Source organism: Phoca vitulina, unplaced genomic scaffold (genome assembly GCF_004348235.1).
Source record: "Phoca vitulina isolate PV1807 unplaced genomic scaffold, GSC_HSeal_1.0 scaffold2, whole genome shotgun sequence".
Lineage (NCBI taxonomy): Eukaryota > Metazoa > Chordata > Mammalia > Carnivora > Phocidae > Phoca > Phoca vitulina.
Window position 1 is genome coordinate 68,959,778 of NW_022589705.1, and position 19,138 is coordinate 68,978,915.

The 19,138-nt window shown below is 48.1% G+C and overlaps 1 protein-coding gene across 1 annotated transcript in view; it reads left to right on the plus strand.

Annotated features, from left to right (window-relative positions):
- The window catches only part of HIVEP3 (HIVEP zinc finger 3), a 446,808-nt gene that overhangs the window by 140,212 nt on the left and 287,458 nt on the right, over positions 1-19,138 (plus strand). Inside the window, exons 4-5 of the mRNA XM_032431558.1 lie at positions 13,536-13,771; positions 14,197-14,718. The gene's annotated coding sequence lies outside the window, so the exon portion shown is untranslated. The remainder of the gene's footprint in view (positions 1-13,535; positions 13,772-14,196; positions 14,719-19,138) is intronic.

Here is a 19,138-nt window from a genome sequence, read left to right on the forward strand (position 1 = left end):
CTGTCCAAAAGTCACCCATCAGAGACCTGTTTGGGGAACAAGCAGGCATGTTTCCATGTGAGAGGACCAGCCTAAAGATAGCCATGGGCCATGTCATTGTTCTTTTGGGGATGGGGGGCGGCTTTAGAAATGGTGAAAAATTCCACCACTTTTCTGGATCCATAAGAGATGGACTGGGGGTGATGCCTGGCTGGCTCTCACAGCCTCTGAGTCTTTGCAGCCATCCAGCTCTCTGCACATGGCGTGCCCTCTGTGTGAACCCTTTCTCCCTGCACCCTCCCCTCCGTGAAGGGTCCTGCTCCTGCTACCTGGCCAGGGCACCAAAGATGCAAAGGGAGTTTGGAAGGAAGGGAAGAAAACTGCATGCCCCAATCTTGAGGCTGCAGGGGGATCTCCAGCATAAGAGCTTGGAGGGCCTGAAAGGCAGGCAGTACTCCAAATGAACAGTTGTTGGCCACTTGGATGTAGAGGATGGCATCTTCACGTCTCTCCCCAGTTTTTTTTTTTTTTTTCCCGGATGGATGATTTGGGGGGAATTTTTTGCAGAAAGCTAATCCCATTCAGAAATTCTTCTTTGCTTCAATCATGGCCCTTCTTCACCTGGCTGCACAGCCCATTTCCAGCCCCAGTCAGCTCTTACAATTGTTAAATTTTAGTTTCAACTTGGCAGACAGGGAACCCTGGACTACAGAATGTCCAGTGATGCATCCAAGATCCCACAATCAATGGATTGGGAGAGCCAGAGTTACTGGGGTCTAATTTCTATACAGGGAAATGCACAGATGAGTTTTGACAAATTCACGCACCTGTAGAGCCTACGTCCCCACCCGGTGAACCAGGATTAGAATCGCTCTCTTGGCCACAAATGCAAGATTATGGAAAGCACAGAACCTGATGGGATTTCAGCTCCCATGAAGAAGACCTTCGTGTCCCCGCTGTCCCCATTCCCTGAACTGGCACACGGCATTGACCCCTTGCCTTTCCTCTCTTGTCCCATTCCCAGGGCCTGTGTCATTCTTTGAGGTGGACTTCAGATTTCTACCTGGTGTAGATGGGGTTGTCTAGGAAACCAGAAATAACTGCAGATTCCAGGCTGTGCATTTCGGGTGATCTTTGGCCACTTCTTTAGAGCCGCATAATACTGACCTTCTCTGCTTTTCCCCCTATACTCTCCTGCCCTCAGGTTACTGGAAGCATCCCTACAGGGCCCAGTTTGCTTTCAGCTCCACAGCCGAAGCAGGTCTGACCTTCCAGCTTAACTTACAAGGAGGTGGTGGCTGGTAGCTGCAGATGCTGGGTGACACGGGGACGGATGATTCTGTGTCTGGGAATGTGTGTGCCAAGCGGAGGAGGAACGCCTCTGAGATGAAGCTTCTCTTTGACTCATCTTTGTCTTCCAGGAACTGGAGGAGGTGTGCATCTCACACTGCTCACGTCCATTCCACCTTAAGCATTTGCCTTTTAAAAAAAAATTTTTTTTTTGCACTCATTGTTTCCTTCCCTCCCACTGTCATTCAGAGTAACTGCAGCTGCGAGCCTGCACTTGGGGTTACCTCTCTGAAAGGGAACTGCTTATCTGCCGTCTTTATCTGTAGAGTGAGAACACTTGTGTCTACGTCAGCAAAGCTGGGGAATCATGAGACCCCTTGTCTCTAAGGATCTCTATCTGATTCCCTCGGCTGACTCTGAAAATCCAAGACTCCTGACTTGCCTTCAATGCTCCTTTCACAACTAGCTGCCTGTCTTTGTTGAAATCTGTGGTTCTCTGTCCCGGTGCATCTGTGGGTCGCCTCTTGGACTCCCAGCGTTTCTAAAGAGGTAGGAGGCAGGCTCGGAGGGAAAGGAAATGTGGAGAGTCGAGCAGTAATGTGATGGAGAAAATGCATGCCAGGCTGTTGGCAGGGGTTGGGGGGGTGGTGGAGGAGGAGGAGCTGATGGGAGGGGATGGGGGACGAGGGAGGGGAAGGGGAAAGAAATGACTCAGTACTTATGCGCTGAGCTGTGAGCATGTGCTTCAGTGGGAGAATCACTAAGTCCTACCGTGCTTCAGCAGAAACGAGGATTAGAAGTCTGGGCTTCTCAGTGTCCCTCTTCCTGTTCTCTGTAGCTGATCTCAACCTGGGGTCTGATAAACGGGTAGGGGAGAATCAAGAGCAGAAGAGGCGGTAGGGGTGCGCAGAACGCGTACTAACTGGCTGTTTGGACAGACAGCTGTTTCAGTGTCGCTGGCTAGAACCTCAGCTGCGTTTTCATTCCCTTTAGTGGAATTACAAAGCCTCATTTTTGGCCTCCTGTTTCCAATGGATGCCTGCCTTTTGGTTGTTTGGGCCTTTTCAAGTTCTCGCAGAACTGCCTTTACTGCCCCAATCTGAACGTGTCACTTCTTACTTCCTCAGCTGCAACCTGTTTCTTTATCGTTGACAATGCGACCTCCACCTCCCAGCCACCAAGCTGTGGATTGCTGGATTCATCCTTAAGCCCTCTTACCGAATCCTTCCCCAAGCCCCTTAGATGTTTGCTTCGAGGTATCTTTCGGATGTCTTTCTTTCCCTCCCATGGCCAACACCGTGGTCCTGCCCTGGCCACTGGCAGCTGGGCCATTGTAAAAGCTGCCCAGTGTTCTTGTCCACCCCTAGCCTACACAGTGTCACCCACAGAAAGCTCAAGTCTTTAAGATTCTCCTTTAATTATGTTAATCTGCTGTTCACACGTCTCCAACTGCTCCCTACCGCTTATTGGATAAAGCCCAGGCTTCTCTGTGTGGGATACAGACCTCTCTGAAATCTGGCCTCCTTCCTCCCTATCGCATTCCCTTCGTCTCTGCCTCCCTTACACAAACCCCCCTCCGGGGCCAAGAGCCTCCCAGGCTGCTGTCACGGTCTCCCTTCTCCCCCAGATGCCAGCTCTCTTCTTATCCACCTGCCCAACCTTCCCCCCCCCCCCCCCCCCCCCCAGCGTGGAACACAGCCCCTTTCCCCATCAGGCCGCTGGCCTTCCCCTGACCATGCCGGCTGCCCTCTGGGGCCTCTGGTGGCACTCCCTGCAGGGACCCCTTTTTGACTGCCAACGTGCCCTACTGCTGCTGCTACTGGGCATCTCGGCTCCTCGGCCGAATCACAAGCCCTCAGCGTAGAGCCCCGAGGTTTGGCATTTATCCGCCCTGGCTCTTGGCCCAGTGCAGCACGCTCACGGGCCTGCACAAATGCTTTTGGAGGGATTGAGGTGTGCTGCTCAAGCAAGGCACAGAGTGACTTTGTACGCTCAGCTACAGCCTGTTCCCCAGACGGAGGATGGAGTTTTGTTGGGGGTCATTAGCTAACCAGCCTATGACCGAGGGCGGCATGCGGAGCTCCAGGCTCCACACAGCACCGAGCTCTCCCCACACCCACTCCCCATCTGAGGGGCGTGCTAAGGGGCTGGCAGTTCAGACGCCCTCCCCTCTTAGTTTGGAGTTTCACTCATGTTGCCAAGAACCAGGGTCCTGGCTTTGCCTCAGTCTGATTCCGCCTCCCTCCTGGAGGATGTCCTTCTTTTTGCTTGATTCTGGCTGCCAGTTTTACTGTTCTGCTGCTTCAGGTCTGTGTGCTGAAGGTGTGCCCACAGGGAAATCTGCCAGGTTCTCACCCCACATGTGACTTCTTCGTCAGAGTAGTAATTTAAGCGATGGGAGCGTTCGGTTTCCACCTGCCGTTGTGCCTGTGGGGCCAAGCCCAGCAAGAAACTTCAACTGTGACAGCCAAAATGGGGGAGGCTTGGGGGGGTGAAAATCCTCTTAGGGAAAATGTAGAAGGTCCTCTGAAAACACTGGAAAATTCTGGCTAAAGGATTCAGATACATTCAGACCCACTTCTAATTCAAGAACAGCTCTGTAAGAGCGGACAACTAGGAAATCTGTGTCCGGGTGCTTACTATGAACACAGTGGCATTCTCCAAGGCCTCATAGGCTTTTGGCCAGCCCAGGAGAAAACTGCAGTGTAAACACTTATGGGGGAGTGGAATAAGGAGGGTGTTCTATGACCAGTGATTGTACCAAAGCCAAATGCAAAGCAAGGAAGAAAGTTCTACAGATATGGTTGAGGTCAACAAGTTGCTGGCCACACCTTGGAAGTCTTTGTGCTACATTGGTCTTGAGTGTGAAGGTGTTTGTTGTAACAGGATTTGCTCTGTGCCCTCCCCCCCACCAAAGGTTTTTCATCTTATCAAGGGGGAGACTTAAGGAATTCTCTACTCTCATCTGCTAGCATCATCTACTAGAGAATAGCCGTGTCAGTTTGATTTCTCTTTCTGTTGTAAATCAGGCGTCTTCATGCAGAGGCTCATGAGGGATGTTGAGATATCAATTTCATCTTGGGAAAACATGGAGGCCACTGACACTGGTGGGTCCCCAGTGTCAAGCTGTTGATTTGCAGGCCTTCTTATGTTTTCTTCTTCTTTTTTTTAAGATTTATTTATTTATTTGTCAGAGAGAGAGAGAGAGCACAAGCAGGGCGAGCGGCAGCAATTGGGAGAAGCAGGCTCCCCATTGAGCAAGGAGCCTGATGCAGGACTTGATCCCAGGACCCTGGGATCATGACCTGAGCTGAAGGCAGACACTTTACCGACTGAGCCACCCAGGCACCCCTAAATAATCCCAGTGTTTGAAAGGACCTCAGAGCTCATGTAGTTCAACTTTCCACAAGGTAAAGAGATGCCCAGTTTCATAATGTGTGACTATCTAGCCCTGTTTGACCCCTCTCAGCAGTGGGGGTTTCACTTTGAGCTGTCTATTCTGCTGCCTCTAATTACTAAAATGGACTTCCTTTTTTAAACATGAACGGGCAGTTCACAAGAGAGGCAATACAAATGAAAAACTATTCAATATCTCTGGTAATTAAAGAAAGGCAAATTAAAACAATGAGATGTTCTTTCCCCTAACAGATTGGCGAAGATTTTCTCAAAGGTTCCTACTCAGTGGAGACAAAGATTTGAGGAAATGGGCCACCACTTGTTATGTGTTAAAAGCCTTAAAATCCATATATCCTTCGATTTGGCAATGCCGTTTCTAGTGTTTTCTCTTAAGGAAATGATCCTGTTTGTGTAGTGGGGGTTTAGCTGTAAGGATACTCTTCATGGTGATGCTTCTAATAAAACCTGAGGAGTAGCCAAGTGTCTAACAACTGGGGCTTGATTAAGTCAGTAGTGCCACATCCTAAACATTTCTTAGACATTTTGTATTCATTAGCTCACTTAACCCTCACGATACTATACAAAGTAGGCCTGTTATCTTGGCAGTTTTACAAATCAAATAACTGAGCCATGAAGAAGGCAGGTAACTCCAGCAAGATGATCTAGATGGCTAATAGTGGAGGCAGGATGTCCACCTGGGTGGTCAGTCTCTCCAGAGCCCACACATTCTTGACCCATATGCTCCACTGCCTTTTGTAACAGACATGTGAAGTAGAAAATATGTATTAGGTGGAATGTGGAATAATATCCCTTATCTGTTTAAAATATCAAACTTCCTGAATATATATGACATGACTTTTATAGTTGGAAAAATTTTGCTTAAAAAATCTATTTTTTTATAGTTAGCCAAACTCTGATTTTCTGTTGCCTTTACCCATTTTAAAACTCATTCATTTACTAAATTTTCATTGAGCTCCTCCAATAAGCCAGGCATGGTGACAGCTATTTTAGATCTGCAGGGTCGAAAACTGGCCAGGCCTAGCTGGTATAGAACTTCTGTGCTGGGGGTGGGGCGGGGGGAGACCAGTGAGAAACAAGTTAACAGACGTCAAGGGCTGCCATTTATTGAAGCCAACTCTGTGCATGTGGCATTAATCCTCAAAGTCACCCAGTCAGTAGGCAGTGGGGGTAGGATTCATCTCTGGCAGGGACTCCCTAGCCTAAGCTTCTTATTTCTCCAGCTTCTCCTACTAACTCATTATAGTCCAACCACATAGGCCTTTCTTGCCTCAGGACCTTTGCATTTGACATCCTGTCTGTCCAAAACACTCACTCTCCCATTAGATCTTTGCATGGTGGCCTCCTCATCATGTGGCTCACAGAGGCCTTCGCTGAGTTCCCAGTCTAGGGTGGCCTGTCCCGTCGCATCCATGGTCATTCTTCATCACTTTTATCACATCACCTTGTTTTATTTTCTTGGTGGCCATTATTACTATCTGACATTACCTGACTTTGTTTCACCCGCTGAATTATAAGCTCCATGGGAAACATATTCCTTGTCCTTTTGTTCACTCCGCTATCCCCAATACCTAACACAGTTCCCAGCCCATAATGGGTGCTATTGCAGTTGGGGGAAATGAATCAATGAAGGTATGATGAGCACATTGCCTAGAACAGTGGTCTCCAAAGTGAGACATGCATGTTGGGAGGCCGTGGAAAGTGAGATGATCCCCTGGAGGGCCAAAAGAAAATAAGGCAGACAGATGGACACATAGATACACAGATGGGCATACATGCCTATATCATCCTTTCTATTTTTATGAGTAACAGAGTATGAATACACTTTATAGATAAATATACCCATATGCAGGTATACTCAAATGTTTGCTGCTAGGGCACCTTACCAAAAAACCTTGGGGATCATTGGCCTAGAAGGAGAGACATGAGGAAACAAGGCATTCCAATGTGGTGTCACAAATGCTCTCGACAGAGGGAGCACAGAATGCCATCAAAGCATATAGAGGGTCATCTAACCTGCTTTGGGGGGTTGAATAATTGTGAAAACTTGTATTTGTTTCTTATTGTTTTGTTAATATTAGTAATTATTGTTTTTAAAATCATCCAAAAATACACAGGCTTTTATTTTTAGACCATTAAAGCAACGTAAGTGACCATAACCCTTATGGTAATTTTCCTAATAAACGGTGAAAGAGAGAGCACTTCAGATTTTACAGTTGACTAGTTAGAGAGGTTAATTTCTGAAGAGTTCAAATATGGCTCTTATGACCTGTGGTTAAATATCCAACTTGTCCTTGCTTTCTGGGCTGCAAAATTAATCTGAGAAATAGAAAAATAAACATATCTTTAACTTTGGTCTTCTAGCTAGAGAAGCCATGGGGCAGAGCGGTGGAGGAACTTGGGCTCTGGAGTCTGGTGAATTTGGGCTTGAATCTCACTCTCCTCTTTCTTTCTGCCCGACTTTGAGCAAACCCCTTTTCTTGGATCCCTCACCTACAAAATGGGCAAACGAATACCTGCCTTAGGGCCATCATGCTGGAAAGATGAAACAGAACAAGGAGCATGAAAGGCCCAGCTCTCGGCGCCTGGTGGGTCTTGCTGAACATCAGTCCCTCCCGAGGTCCTCTGTTTAGAGAGACAACCCCATGTGGTTAGAAAGCACGTAAGCAGACATCCTTCAGAATACCATCAAGAACATGCTTTTTCTTTTTTGTACTTGATTAAATGGAGTCATGCTCGAACAGATTCTTCTTTAAGTCATTTACATCGATTTCCCATAGACCATAGCCATCCTTCCTGAGGTTGTATTGACCCTTGACATTTTGCTGGCGAAACTATCAGGCTATAACTCTCCTTTCCTTTCTGGGCTTGAGCTCGAATGACGCTGTAGCTGGATTTCTGTACTCCGATTACCTCTTGTCTTGGGAGCACCGAGGGTTGCAGCTGGGTTGAAACAGAGTAAACAGAGAAGCCAGGACCTGGGCCCGGGAACCTCTGGCTTCCCGGGAGTGAGGCCTCTTGTGGAGTTGGGGAGGAGGGGTGGGTGGCCTGTCTGTGGGAGAGGAATTGGAAGGGGAAGGCGGAACGCAGCAGACTCCTTGGCATGCACTGCAGAAGGATTCCCTGAAGGGCTGCGCAGAAAAGAAATGTGCCGTGTACTTGGCAGGCCAGAAACCAGAAAGCTTTTTGAGGATTTGGGAGCAGAAAAGCAGACCCCCTAGGTGGTTATTTATAGAGCCGGCAGCAGTAATGATCAGTTAGGAAAAATAAATTATAACTCAGTTGAACCTGAAATAACTTTTCTTTTGCAACCCCAGGCATTCCACACAGGCTGCTTGCACACACTCCCGCCTCACAGTGTTCCTGGAGGCTGAGGGCCCACGCCAGGCTTGCTTGTGTCCTCCCTGAAGCTTCAGAGCCCTCCACAAGGCAGCAGGGTTGGGGAGAGAGAGAGAGAGAGTTAGTTTCTGGCTAGAAACAAAGATTTCGGGCTGGATGACTCCTTTCTTTCTCCCCTGCACCCCCACATGGCAAAACCATTCCTTCTTTCCTCCCTCAACACGTCTGTAACATGCAGCAGAAGGTGGGCCTTGTTGGGAATGTGGAATCCGAGGCACGCAGAGCCTCCACTTTCACACGCTGTGTTCACGTGAGTGTATGCACATCGGCTTGTTTTCAGCGTCTGTGTTTTGGCTGCAGCAGAAACTTCTGAGAAGCTGGTTGCCGACTCCGAGTTCACAAGGCCCCCGGTGTTTCATCCCCCCCTCTGCCCGCAAGCAAGACCACCGTGCTGTTCACATTGACAGCTTGGCAGTGGGGTCACTGTGAGTTGCCCGACCCACCACTTGGCATCTTGACGCATGGGCATCCATCCTGGTTTCCCCTCTCCCACCCATCTGTTCCTTCTTTTCTCTTCATTCATTCGTTCGTTCAGTTGCTTTTCAACCAGCAAGCGTTTGCTGAGTATCGACGAGGCAGAAATAAACCTAGAGACTACAAACTGGTGGCACTTGAGCCAGTCTGGCTTGCAGATGCATTTTATTTGGCTCACGGCATGGTGTCTTAAATTTGAATTTGCTGCTGACACATAAAGATGGGGTGATTTCACATGAGAATGCTGATACCAGGCTTCTCCCTCCAGAATCTGAAGTCCTGGCAATGTTGGCTCGCATTTCCATGCGGTAGTATTTTCCATAAGGGCAGCTGCCTCCTTTAGGTAAGGCCGGCCCCTCTGATTCAGATCCTGAGACTCTCAAGTGTCTGGTTGCCACCAAGACAACCACCTTCGAGGTCCCATACACAAGCTGTTTCACCTACTGCGTGACCTGCGTGGCCCCATGTGCATTTGAATCTGTGACCCCTGGTGCAGACCCTAATCTGAGGGATGTCATGGTCCAGTGGAAGAGATGGACAGATGATTTTAGTCCCTGAAGAGTGCCATGAGAGCAGTGTACTTCGGGAACATGGGGAGGAAGAGATTGATATTGACGAAAAGAGTCAGGTCTTCATGGAGAAGGTGAGTTTGGAACCAGGTGTTGGAAAGGCAGTGAGAATATGCCACGATGAAGCTGTGAAGGGCACCCCGGATGAAGAGCTCAGTCTTATAGAAGCTCAGAGCGGGGAACGAGCAGGGAAGTCCAGTGCGATGGGGTGAGCGAACACGAGCAGAGGTGGGAGTGAGGCTGTTCTCTCTTCGGTGGGATGCCGTGTGGTCATCTCTGCCCCACCCCAAGACAGAGACCCTGGGGCCCTTCACACCCACTTCCAGCTAGCAGGTGGCCGTCCTCCAGTGTCTGTGCCAGATAGCAGGGTGGGCCTGTGAGCGAGTCCCAGACCTGTCTGCCAAGATGTCCCTTGAATAGCAGAGTCCTGCTGTCCCTCCCCACCCTAGCCCAGAACCCAGGGAGAGGAGGAGGACAGAAGGAAAAGGAGAGGATAAAGCAGGTCTGTCTCTACCCTCAGAGGGCGGTGGGTGGCCCTGAGCACCAGCCTAGTGAGTGGACAGGCTGAATAAGTCTCCATGGTCCCCCTCCCTCTCTAGCATCTTTCTTTCTGCATCCCTTGAAAGCCAGCAATCCTCAACACATGAATTCCCCTGGTCCTCTCCCTGGCGCGCTCACACTTTCGTTATCATTTATAGGCTGGTATCTCCCCAGCTGGCATCATCAACCAACTCAGAGCTGAGGGGTGGTGGGCGGGGGTGGGGAACTTGTAGCTTCTGGACAATCCACAGTCTTGGAGAGGCCTAGGTACCTCAGACACTCCCAGCTTCCATCCCTTTCATACCTGGAGCTCCCTTTCCTGCCCTTTCTCCACGTTGGACTCCTTCCATTCATTAAGCCCTTTGATACTTGATGACGTGCCCCTGAAGCTTATCAGATTCAAGCAACTACCAGCACCCATCACCTCATACCATTGCCAGAATGAAAGAACTTGCCCGTGATCCAGACACCCTGATCAGTGCAGCATTTAGGAGCCCGAAGAGAGCTTTGCTACTGAAGACCTAATGCAGCCCCTCGCCTTTGTCCCCACGGGCCCCAGACTGTGTGTTTCTTTTTCTGGCAGTGAACAGAGCGGTCCATGGCGGTTGTGATGAGTTCTGTGCCCTCAGAGCGGATGGTGCTCAAGGGCAGGGGCTGGTTGCCGTGCTTGTCTTCCCCCAAATGCAGCGTTCCGCTGCCTAAACACTGTGCCCAGCTGTGTGTGGTTAGTAGCCAGTTACACGACTGAATTGAACTCTCGGTAGAAGGGATGAGAAGTGACCCTTTGCGTGCAGACCTGTCATTAAGGTTATCACTTAATGAAGAGTGGAGACGGTGTCCAGTGGAGCACGGAGTGACTGGGCCAGAGGAGGGACGTCTGTAACGTCATCTGTTTTCAATGTCAAGGCAGCTTTTGGCCAAGAGCCTCTTTGTCTGGAGCATTAAAATGTGGTGAATGGGAAACTGGTTAATGCAGGGTTGGTCAGGAGACCCATGGGGGAAAGGAAGGACTATAGCCCCACCCCCACCCCCTGTTGGGACATTAGGAAGCCAGAGCCTGGTGATAAGACAGAACCTTGGCTTCTCTAAAGTCCCCATCTCTGGGACTCTGGGTTATCCAGAGAATTTTGGACAGAAGTTGAGGGATTTTGGCCAGTTTTCTACCACTTGCCCTGGTTCAGTTCCACTGACAGTTTTCTCCATGCTCTTCTGTGGCTTCCCACAGTGGTCTTCTCCTGGCTTCCTTCTGCCTGCACCATCTGTGGCTGCCACTCTGGCTGTGACGCTGCGGGTGGCTCTGAGTGGCCAATGTCAGTGCCCCAGGGCTGCTGTCACCGGCCTGGGGGCTCCCACGCAGCAGCCTGGGAGCTGGGCGGAGTAGGGAGAACTAAGAGAGGTGGCAGAGCAGGACTGGGTGGAGATGCACATCCTGAGACATTTCACAGATCTGGATCTCCCCAGAGATGACATGGTCTTAATATTAATAATTCAATAGCAAGTTATAGTCTTTTACTGTTTAGAGAGTTTCCATAGTGCTAACTTCCTTGATCCACACAAGTACACTATGCCTAGAGTATTTCATCATCCCCATTTTACAGATGAGGAAACTGAGGCTCAGAGAGATTTAAATGACTTGTCTAGGGTTTGAAACCAAATCTCTTGACTCTAAAACATCTCATCATTCCACTATAGGATTTGCCTCCCGCATCCTATAACCAGGTAGACCTGACCCACCAGCACCCTCTCTGTGTGAAAGGGCACAGAGCTGGGGAGAGATTCAGCACCATCCCAAATCCCTGGAACTTCCTGTCTGCTCTCTCCTGTCATTGAAAACACCAGTCTAAGGGTTCATTTTCTCTTTCCACATCGTGTTAAAGCACAAGGAATCCAACTCCTATTGTTGAAAGGGTGAGAAATTGGAAGGAAAGTCTCGAATTCCAACTTTGGGAACCATGTTGGAAGAAGATGCTCTGTTTCATTCTTTGGTACATTCATTTATTCATCCACCAGATGTGTGTAGAGAGTCTGCTACATGCCGGGCACTGTTCTAGATGCTCGAGTTACAGTGGTGAACAAGACAGGCTAAGTCCTGTCCTCTTGGAGCTCACGTCCTGATGCCGGGTGGTTATAAGCAGGTGAATGATGAACAAAATGTTTCAGGTGGCGCTAGGGGCTATACAGAAAATGCAGAAGGGTGATGGGATAGAAAGTAACTGGCATATGCAGGGAGTGAGATCTTCTTGGGTTGGTGCTCACAAGAGACTCTTGAGGAGGAAGCACACAAGCTAAGGTGTGGGTAACAGAAGGAGCTGACATGAGAAAACCGGGGGCAGCAGCTTTCCAGGAAGAGGGACCAGGAAGGGCAAAGGTCCAAGTGGAAACTCAGAAGGAGATTTTAAGGAAATAATATTCACGATGGCGTTGATGACATGGACTGTCCTCACTGTGGTTCAGCAACATTGGGCCTGGTGGGAGGACTTATCCTGGGAACCTACACACGTGTAATGGGATTTCTGTGAGAAAACCAATTCCGAGTTCTAGGCAGTGGATTCACAGCTGAACTTGAAAAATCAGGAACTACTTCCATCATGGGCTTACTAAGAACTGACCATGGCATAGAATGAGGGCTTTGGCATGAAGGACAGACAGGAAGAAAAAGCCTACATTCGCCGATTGCAGAAACTCTTGAACATTGTGACTCTCGTAATGGCAAAAGTCAGGAGGTTTTCTAAGATTCCATAGTCATGATTTTAAATAGTGCTGTTGGGGTTTCTAGTCTGGGTTCTGCTATTGATTATCTGTGTTTCACTGTTTCTTGGAACAAGTCACCTAACCTCCCTAAACTTGGTACTATTGCATTACGTGAGTGGGTTAGAGCAAATGGATTCTAGGGAGCTTCTTATTCTCTTTCTGTTAATGCCTTCAAATGCCTGCATTCATCAACAGTGAGTTTTCTTTGTGTTGTAGCCTTTTCTGTGCCTCTGCTTTGGGTGAGGTTTGAGTGCTAAGTGAAAGTGAGTCATTTGGAATGGTAGCGGCTCCTTAACATGATAGGTGTTACTAAGAACCTCTCTTGGCGTAGACCAGTTGTTCCCTAAGAATAGTTTCCAGACCAGCACCAGCAGTAGCACCTGGGAACTTGTTAGAAATTCAAATTCTCAGCCTCTCCCCCAGAAACCTTGGGGATGTCACCAAAAAAATCCATGTTTCAACAAGGCCTCCAGGTGGCTTTTTGCGCACTGAAGTTTGAGAACCACTGGTGTAGAGTATGTGCTTTAAGATTTGGGGACTATCAGTGATGGGTTCTTGTATTTCAGTCATTCTTGTGGTCACAAGAAATGGTTATATTTGTAAGATGTTTATCCACCGTGGCTCAATGAGCCGTCTCGTGGCTGTAGAGCAGAAGGAGAGCTCCTGGCCCATGCTGGGATCGGGCCCCAGCTCATCAAGTCCCCGTCCACGACCCCAGGGGAGCAGCTTGGAGGAGAGCATTAGCAAGGGGGCACGCTCATTCTAGAGGAAACCTTGAGGGAGGGCACCCCTGGATGTGCTTCTGCAGAGGCTGGTTTGAGTAGAGCAGGGTGTTGATTATGGTTAGTGTTCACATTTTTTAAAAGTGTGGAACTGTTCTGACTTTTACATGTTTGGCAGGTAGATCTGCTTGCATCTGTGTTGTGAAAGATCAATGGTGTCGAAAGGTCTTGAGTCCCAAATAAAAAGTAATCTGGTGGCCGTGCTGTACAGTGAATTTAGACTCCTGATCCAGTTTGGTCTCTTGCCTAAATGTCCACTTATAAATCTAGAATGAGGTGACCAGATGGTCCAAATCACCCAGGACTGTCCCGTGTTTCCCCTTCCTGTCCCTCTCAGTCTGGTGTCTCGGATTTGGTCCTGCGTTGCCCACTCCTGCTGGATCTTGTCCAGTCGAGGGACAAAAACGTCCTGGCACCTTCCTGAAGAATGGGAAGAAAGGAGATTCTGGAAGCACAGACTGAACCGCCGTGCCAGAGGCTGAGGAAGCGGACGCCTGAAGGGAGTGCTCCCACACCCACAGGAGCCCTGAGGACAGCTGGTGCTGGAGGCATGCAGGCCCAAGAAGGGGAGAAGTAAGTCCGTTTCTCTGGTAGGGCTTAGAGGAGGGTTAGTACTAGGTAGGGGTCGGGAGGTGGGGCTGGGATGGCCCCTCCTGGGCCAGAAGGCAAAGGCTGGGAGGCAGATGGGCCACGCAGGAGGTGACAAGGGCACGGCGAGGAACATGAGTGCTTCAGCCCAAGCTGGCCTGGCCTCTCTGCTCATGCCTTCTGCCCCCTTTCCGAATTCTTTCATCTCTGTGCATCCCGGCTCCTTCCTGTCATTCTCTCGGCCCTGCCTCCCTTGTTAACCCCTTGCGCTGCTTCTCCCTCCAAGCTCCTGCTGTGTCCCGCCCACTGTCCGTTCCCCCGCTGCTTGCCTCGTTTCTGTCCATTATTGACATGATGACGACCGGAGAATGATAGGGTCCAATCGTGATAAGTGCTCTCCCTGTTCACAGATGCCAGCAGTGACCTCGAGCCACCCACAGCCGTTCCCGAGCAGTCCGCCCAGGACCACTGAATGGAGGACACACAGCGGATCTTGCTCACTTGGCGACTGAAGAAGCTGGAACAAAGGCCACAGAGGCTGAAGAAGCAGAGGGGTCCGGAAGCTTTCAGAATAACCCTGAGAAAATCGTCTACTGAATTACAACCAGTTTTGCCGACAGAAGTTGGGAGAAGAGGCCCCCACCGGCTCCCATCGTACCTGGACGCCATTCCTCATGGACTTTGAAGAGCTCACCTCTGCCTTCCCAAGCAGGTTGCTCCCGTTTCGGCTCCGGGAGCTCTGGTTAACCTTCTCGATGAGAAAATGTTAACTTTTTTTCTGAGTCCTGGATTAAACGGTCCTACCTGAAACTGGGTCATTTGAGGCTAGAAGCACCTCGAAACATTGCTGTTTCTCAGAAGTTGCCAAGTTCATGGCACACTTGTTTCCTATGTGACCAGGGGTCCACTTCTGACAGATGCTACCTGGCCTGGTCAGTATGTCTCCTGGTAGGCTCCTTGGTGCTTTTCTTCCCCTCCCCGCCCCCAACGCCCTGCCCCAGGTGAGACTCACAGAGTGGGGGACCCTGCCTGTCCTGGTGAGGACCATGTCTGTGGTGGCGATACTGTGGCCGATGTGTGAGAGAAAGTCTGGTCTGGTGGAACCAAAGCCTTTGTAAGTTCGGGGGTCATAGGAACATGGCTCCATCCCTGGTAGCTTTCAAGGAGGCCCGGCCGCCCCTCAGCCACCATTCCCCTGGCTCCACCCTAACCCTTCCTCTCACCTATTCCAGGATAGTGTTCTTTTCTTGATTCAGTTAAAAGTAACGTGGGTTGTTTCTTTCATTATTAAAGCAGCACATCCTTATTATAAAAACATCAGACATAGAGATAAAAAAAAAGAAAAAACCGGCCCCAAATCCTACTTACCCCAAAGACAACCATTGAGATTCTGTGGAAGAGCCTTTCATATATATGATGCTATATATACCCACCTGGACGCACTTATATAGATATATATACACACACGTATAATTATATATATAAATGTAACTGCAGTGTCACATGCCACATACGTTCTTTGATCACACGCATTGTCGTTTAATGCCTTATCGTGAGCATTAGCTTTCTATATCAACAAGCTTTTTTTTTTAGTGATTAAGTAATGCCTTTAATTACAGAAGAGACAACCGAGACCAGAAATATAAAGCAATTTTCAAAAAATGAGGGCGCTAAGTCATTTAGTATAAGGGAACACAGCCAAGTGGATACAACTTAAAGAATACACATCCCCATTTTTTTTTTTGCCATGAGTTGCATGAGTCTATAGCAATTGTAATGTAAGACTACTCAATTATGGAGATAGACCATCATTTATTTACCTAATTTCATGTGGCTTGATGTTTAGGTTGTTTCCAATTTTTCTCTGTTTTAGGCAGCATTAATAATAATGAACATGGTTCTAGTTAATCTTCATACAATTATTTCCTTAAGGTAAATCCCCAGAAGGAGATCAAAGGACAATTAGTGAAGGTTGCAAAGACCTTGGAGTTTGGAGCCTGCATTAATTGCTTGGCACCCAAGTGCATTAGAGCCTGGGCCATAGGGAAGGCTGCATGTGCCCTTTCTTTGATGACTTTATATATCCACACTTGGGTAGCTCTGGCCTCCTTTCCCTTGCCCAGAACAGAGCATACCCATGAATGACAGCTGAGTTAAGCAGATGGTGAATGAGGGAGTGGTGTCTCTCTGGGTTTGGTATTGGGGTATATCTCGTGGTTCCTCATTGGATGCTGAGAAATAGTCATTCATTCATTACCCATTTATGGAGCAGTCACTGTTGCAAGGTGCCAAGCTGGAGGCTGAGAAGGCAAGGGTGAATTAAACAGGGGCTCCATCCTCGGGAAGATCCACAGCCTAGAGAAGGCCAATGACTAATAACACACTTACGCTATAGCATAGCAAGAGGAAAGATGTAAGTTTGCTTGTACACCTCAGGGCAGAAAATTTGGAACAATCCAAAAGTCTCAAAGGAAACACAGGAAACCACACGTAATCCACTGGCCCATTCATGACAGTTGTCATTTTTGAGTGTGTCCTTTAGGCAGTGACACATGCTTGTGGTCATCCTCACTGGATAGCACCTCCTTGAAGGCATTGTCTGTGTGCTTCCAGAGACCCTGGCACCAGCTTATCCAACGTATTCTGAAATCTGTTAAGTCTGAAATCCAAATGGGGAGTACAAAATTAAAGGTAAAGGGATTCATGACTTAAACAAAGTCTCAATGTTTTATGTATGTAGGGAAACTTGCATTAATTCATGTCCTTCTGCTTGATGAAAACGTTTTCAAATATTTCATTATGAAAATAACGATCTCATTTAAGAAAATATGGGAACTAGAGAAAAGGAGAACTGTGCTCCTATTTCAGCATCCTACCCCAGGGCTGGTAGCATTTCAGACTTTTACCCAGAAAAATTTGTATTAAGATGGTGTTGAGGACAAGAGCAGAGGCATATGGGAGTTTTGTGAGTTTTTTCCCAATTTTTATTTTTAATTAAACATGTTTAATGGTTGATTATATTCACTTTGTTCAAAATTCAAATAGTACAAAAGCATAGAGACTGAAAGTTTTTTATGGCTCAGCCATCTAGTTCCCTGGAGATACGCAGTGGCATCAGTTTCTTGTGAATCCTTCTAGAGTTTTTCATGCATATAAAACAAGGTATGTATATAAAATATGAGTTTTTAATGGAGGGCTTGGCAATATTATTACTGAATGTTCTAGATTTAGCCTAAACTATCCTTGATGTTAGTGGCAGGCCTGGGGTACGGGTGGAGAAGAAGAGAGAAAAGGGCAAAAGGGTGTGTGTGTGTGTGTGTGTGTGTGTGTGTGTGTGTATTTGCGTGTGCATGTGTGAAGGGGAGTAGGTGGTTGTTGCTAAGGGAGATAGTGCAGGGGGAGGATGAGAAACAAAGGGGAAGAACAACCATCCATTCATTCATTTATCCAACCAGTATTTATTAAGTAGCTATTATGTGCCAGGATACTATTCTAGACCCTGGAGAATCAGGAGTGAACCAAATAAAAATTCCTTGTCCTCATGGATATTGTTTGAAAATGGAAGGTAGTAGACCATAAACATAATAACTAAGTAAATTATTGTTTGTTAGAATGTGGTAAGTACTATGAAAAAAATAAGTAGGATGTAGGAGGTAGGGAGTTTCAGGAAATAATTTTAAAGTGAGTGGTCAGGGTAGGCTTCATTGAGAAGGGGACATATGAGTGAAGACTTGAAGGAAGTAAGAGAGTGAGCCCTGTGGATATTTGGGGAAGGAGCATCCACAGAGGGAGAGAAGGCAGTGCAAAGGCCCTGTGGCAGAAGTGTGAGGCCTGGAGGCTGTCAGCAGCCACCCCTCTGCCCCCACCCCTGCCGAGTCTATTCTTGGTAACCTCTTCACTAAGGCTGGCTTTCCTCAGGTCCTGAAGAAGCCAGGGTCAGGTTGGTGTGTTCTATCTAGACAGCTGAGATTATTCTACACTAACATTAGTTTTTCCTTTCTCTGAATTTTGATCTGAATGTTTTATTTTATTCCTTCCAAGGATAATTCTGTCATTTGGATGTTAATTTAGTCCAACTAAGGAAAAGTTGGGGGTGGGGAGAAGTAGTATTGTTGTAATAGAAACAGCAAGATTGAGGCGCTCAGGGGTCCTCAACCTAAAACCAGTCCTGCCCCTTATTTTCCAGCCTTTTGTACTGGGCACATTATTCATTTTTGCTGGTCCTCGGTTTCCTCATGTAGAAGTTGAAGGGGGTGTACTTAGACGCTTTAGGGCTGTGCTCGGACTGTGTCAGCCGCTAAGATAAGAAGTGGTGTCGGGTGATGTCTAGTAATACTGTGAGGGAAGCAGGGGAGATTCTGCCCGCAGACGTGTTGGGCGATGTCTAGTAATACTGTGAGGGAAGCAGGGGAGATTGCCCGCAGACGACTCCATGTGCATGCTAATACGTGCTGCCACCCGATTTTCCCTCTTGGACTAGCCGAGCTCAGCTTCGCCCTTGCAATAGAATATTCCATCTGAGGAAGTCCCCAATCCCTGATGATAACAGAAGAGACACGGCCACACTGCTAGTTGCATTCCTCTCCCTGTTTCCTTTAAGCCCTGGAAGGGTTGGTTTCCTCCATACCCTGGAGCCACACTGACTCTCAGCCTGTGTGGAAAGGGGTGTGGTGGGATCTGGGGCTCCTTCTTTTGTTCTCTTTTGGCTTCGGAGCTTCCCTCCCCTCTTTGCTATCATTAGTGTGTGTGCCTGGAGTCTTTCATCTGCCCTGGTGAGGTAGGCAGTGGGGAGGAGAGGGAGTGTTGCTCCATGTGGAGCAAAATCATTGTGAATTTAAAAATTCGGAATGCGCGTAAGAGGTTGTGGGGGCTGAGCTGGAGCCTTTAGTGAGTTCATGTAGGAGGAAAATGCTAAACACGATAAAAGGCTTTTCTCTTTTACTCTTAAAGTGTGAGTCACCTTGGTTGTAGCTACTTGCTTGCCCATTTCTCTGTTGCCCCTGGTTTTCCTTCAATTGCCCGTCTTCTGCGTCCTTAGCTGCTGTTCAACGGGGTGGGGGGAGACTGAAGAGTGGCTTCTTCCCTTACTGGAGTTCTGTTGCTTTGTTTTTCTGATGGGGGCATTGTGTGCCCTCAGCACAGCGGGAAAAATATCCATACTCGTGCACCTGCAGCTGAAAATGGATTCTGAGAGGCTTAATTTGCTGAAATCGACTTCTGAGTTATGTGATTTTCCCAATCCCTTTATAAATACATACTGTATACAAAAATCCCTCTATTACTTTTTACATTTCATGTAATGCCCTTTGTCTCCATCAACTGTTGTGGAGAGAAATTTTATTTGGAATATTC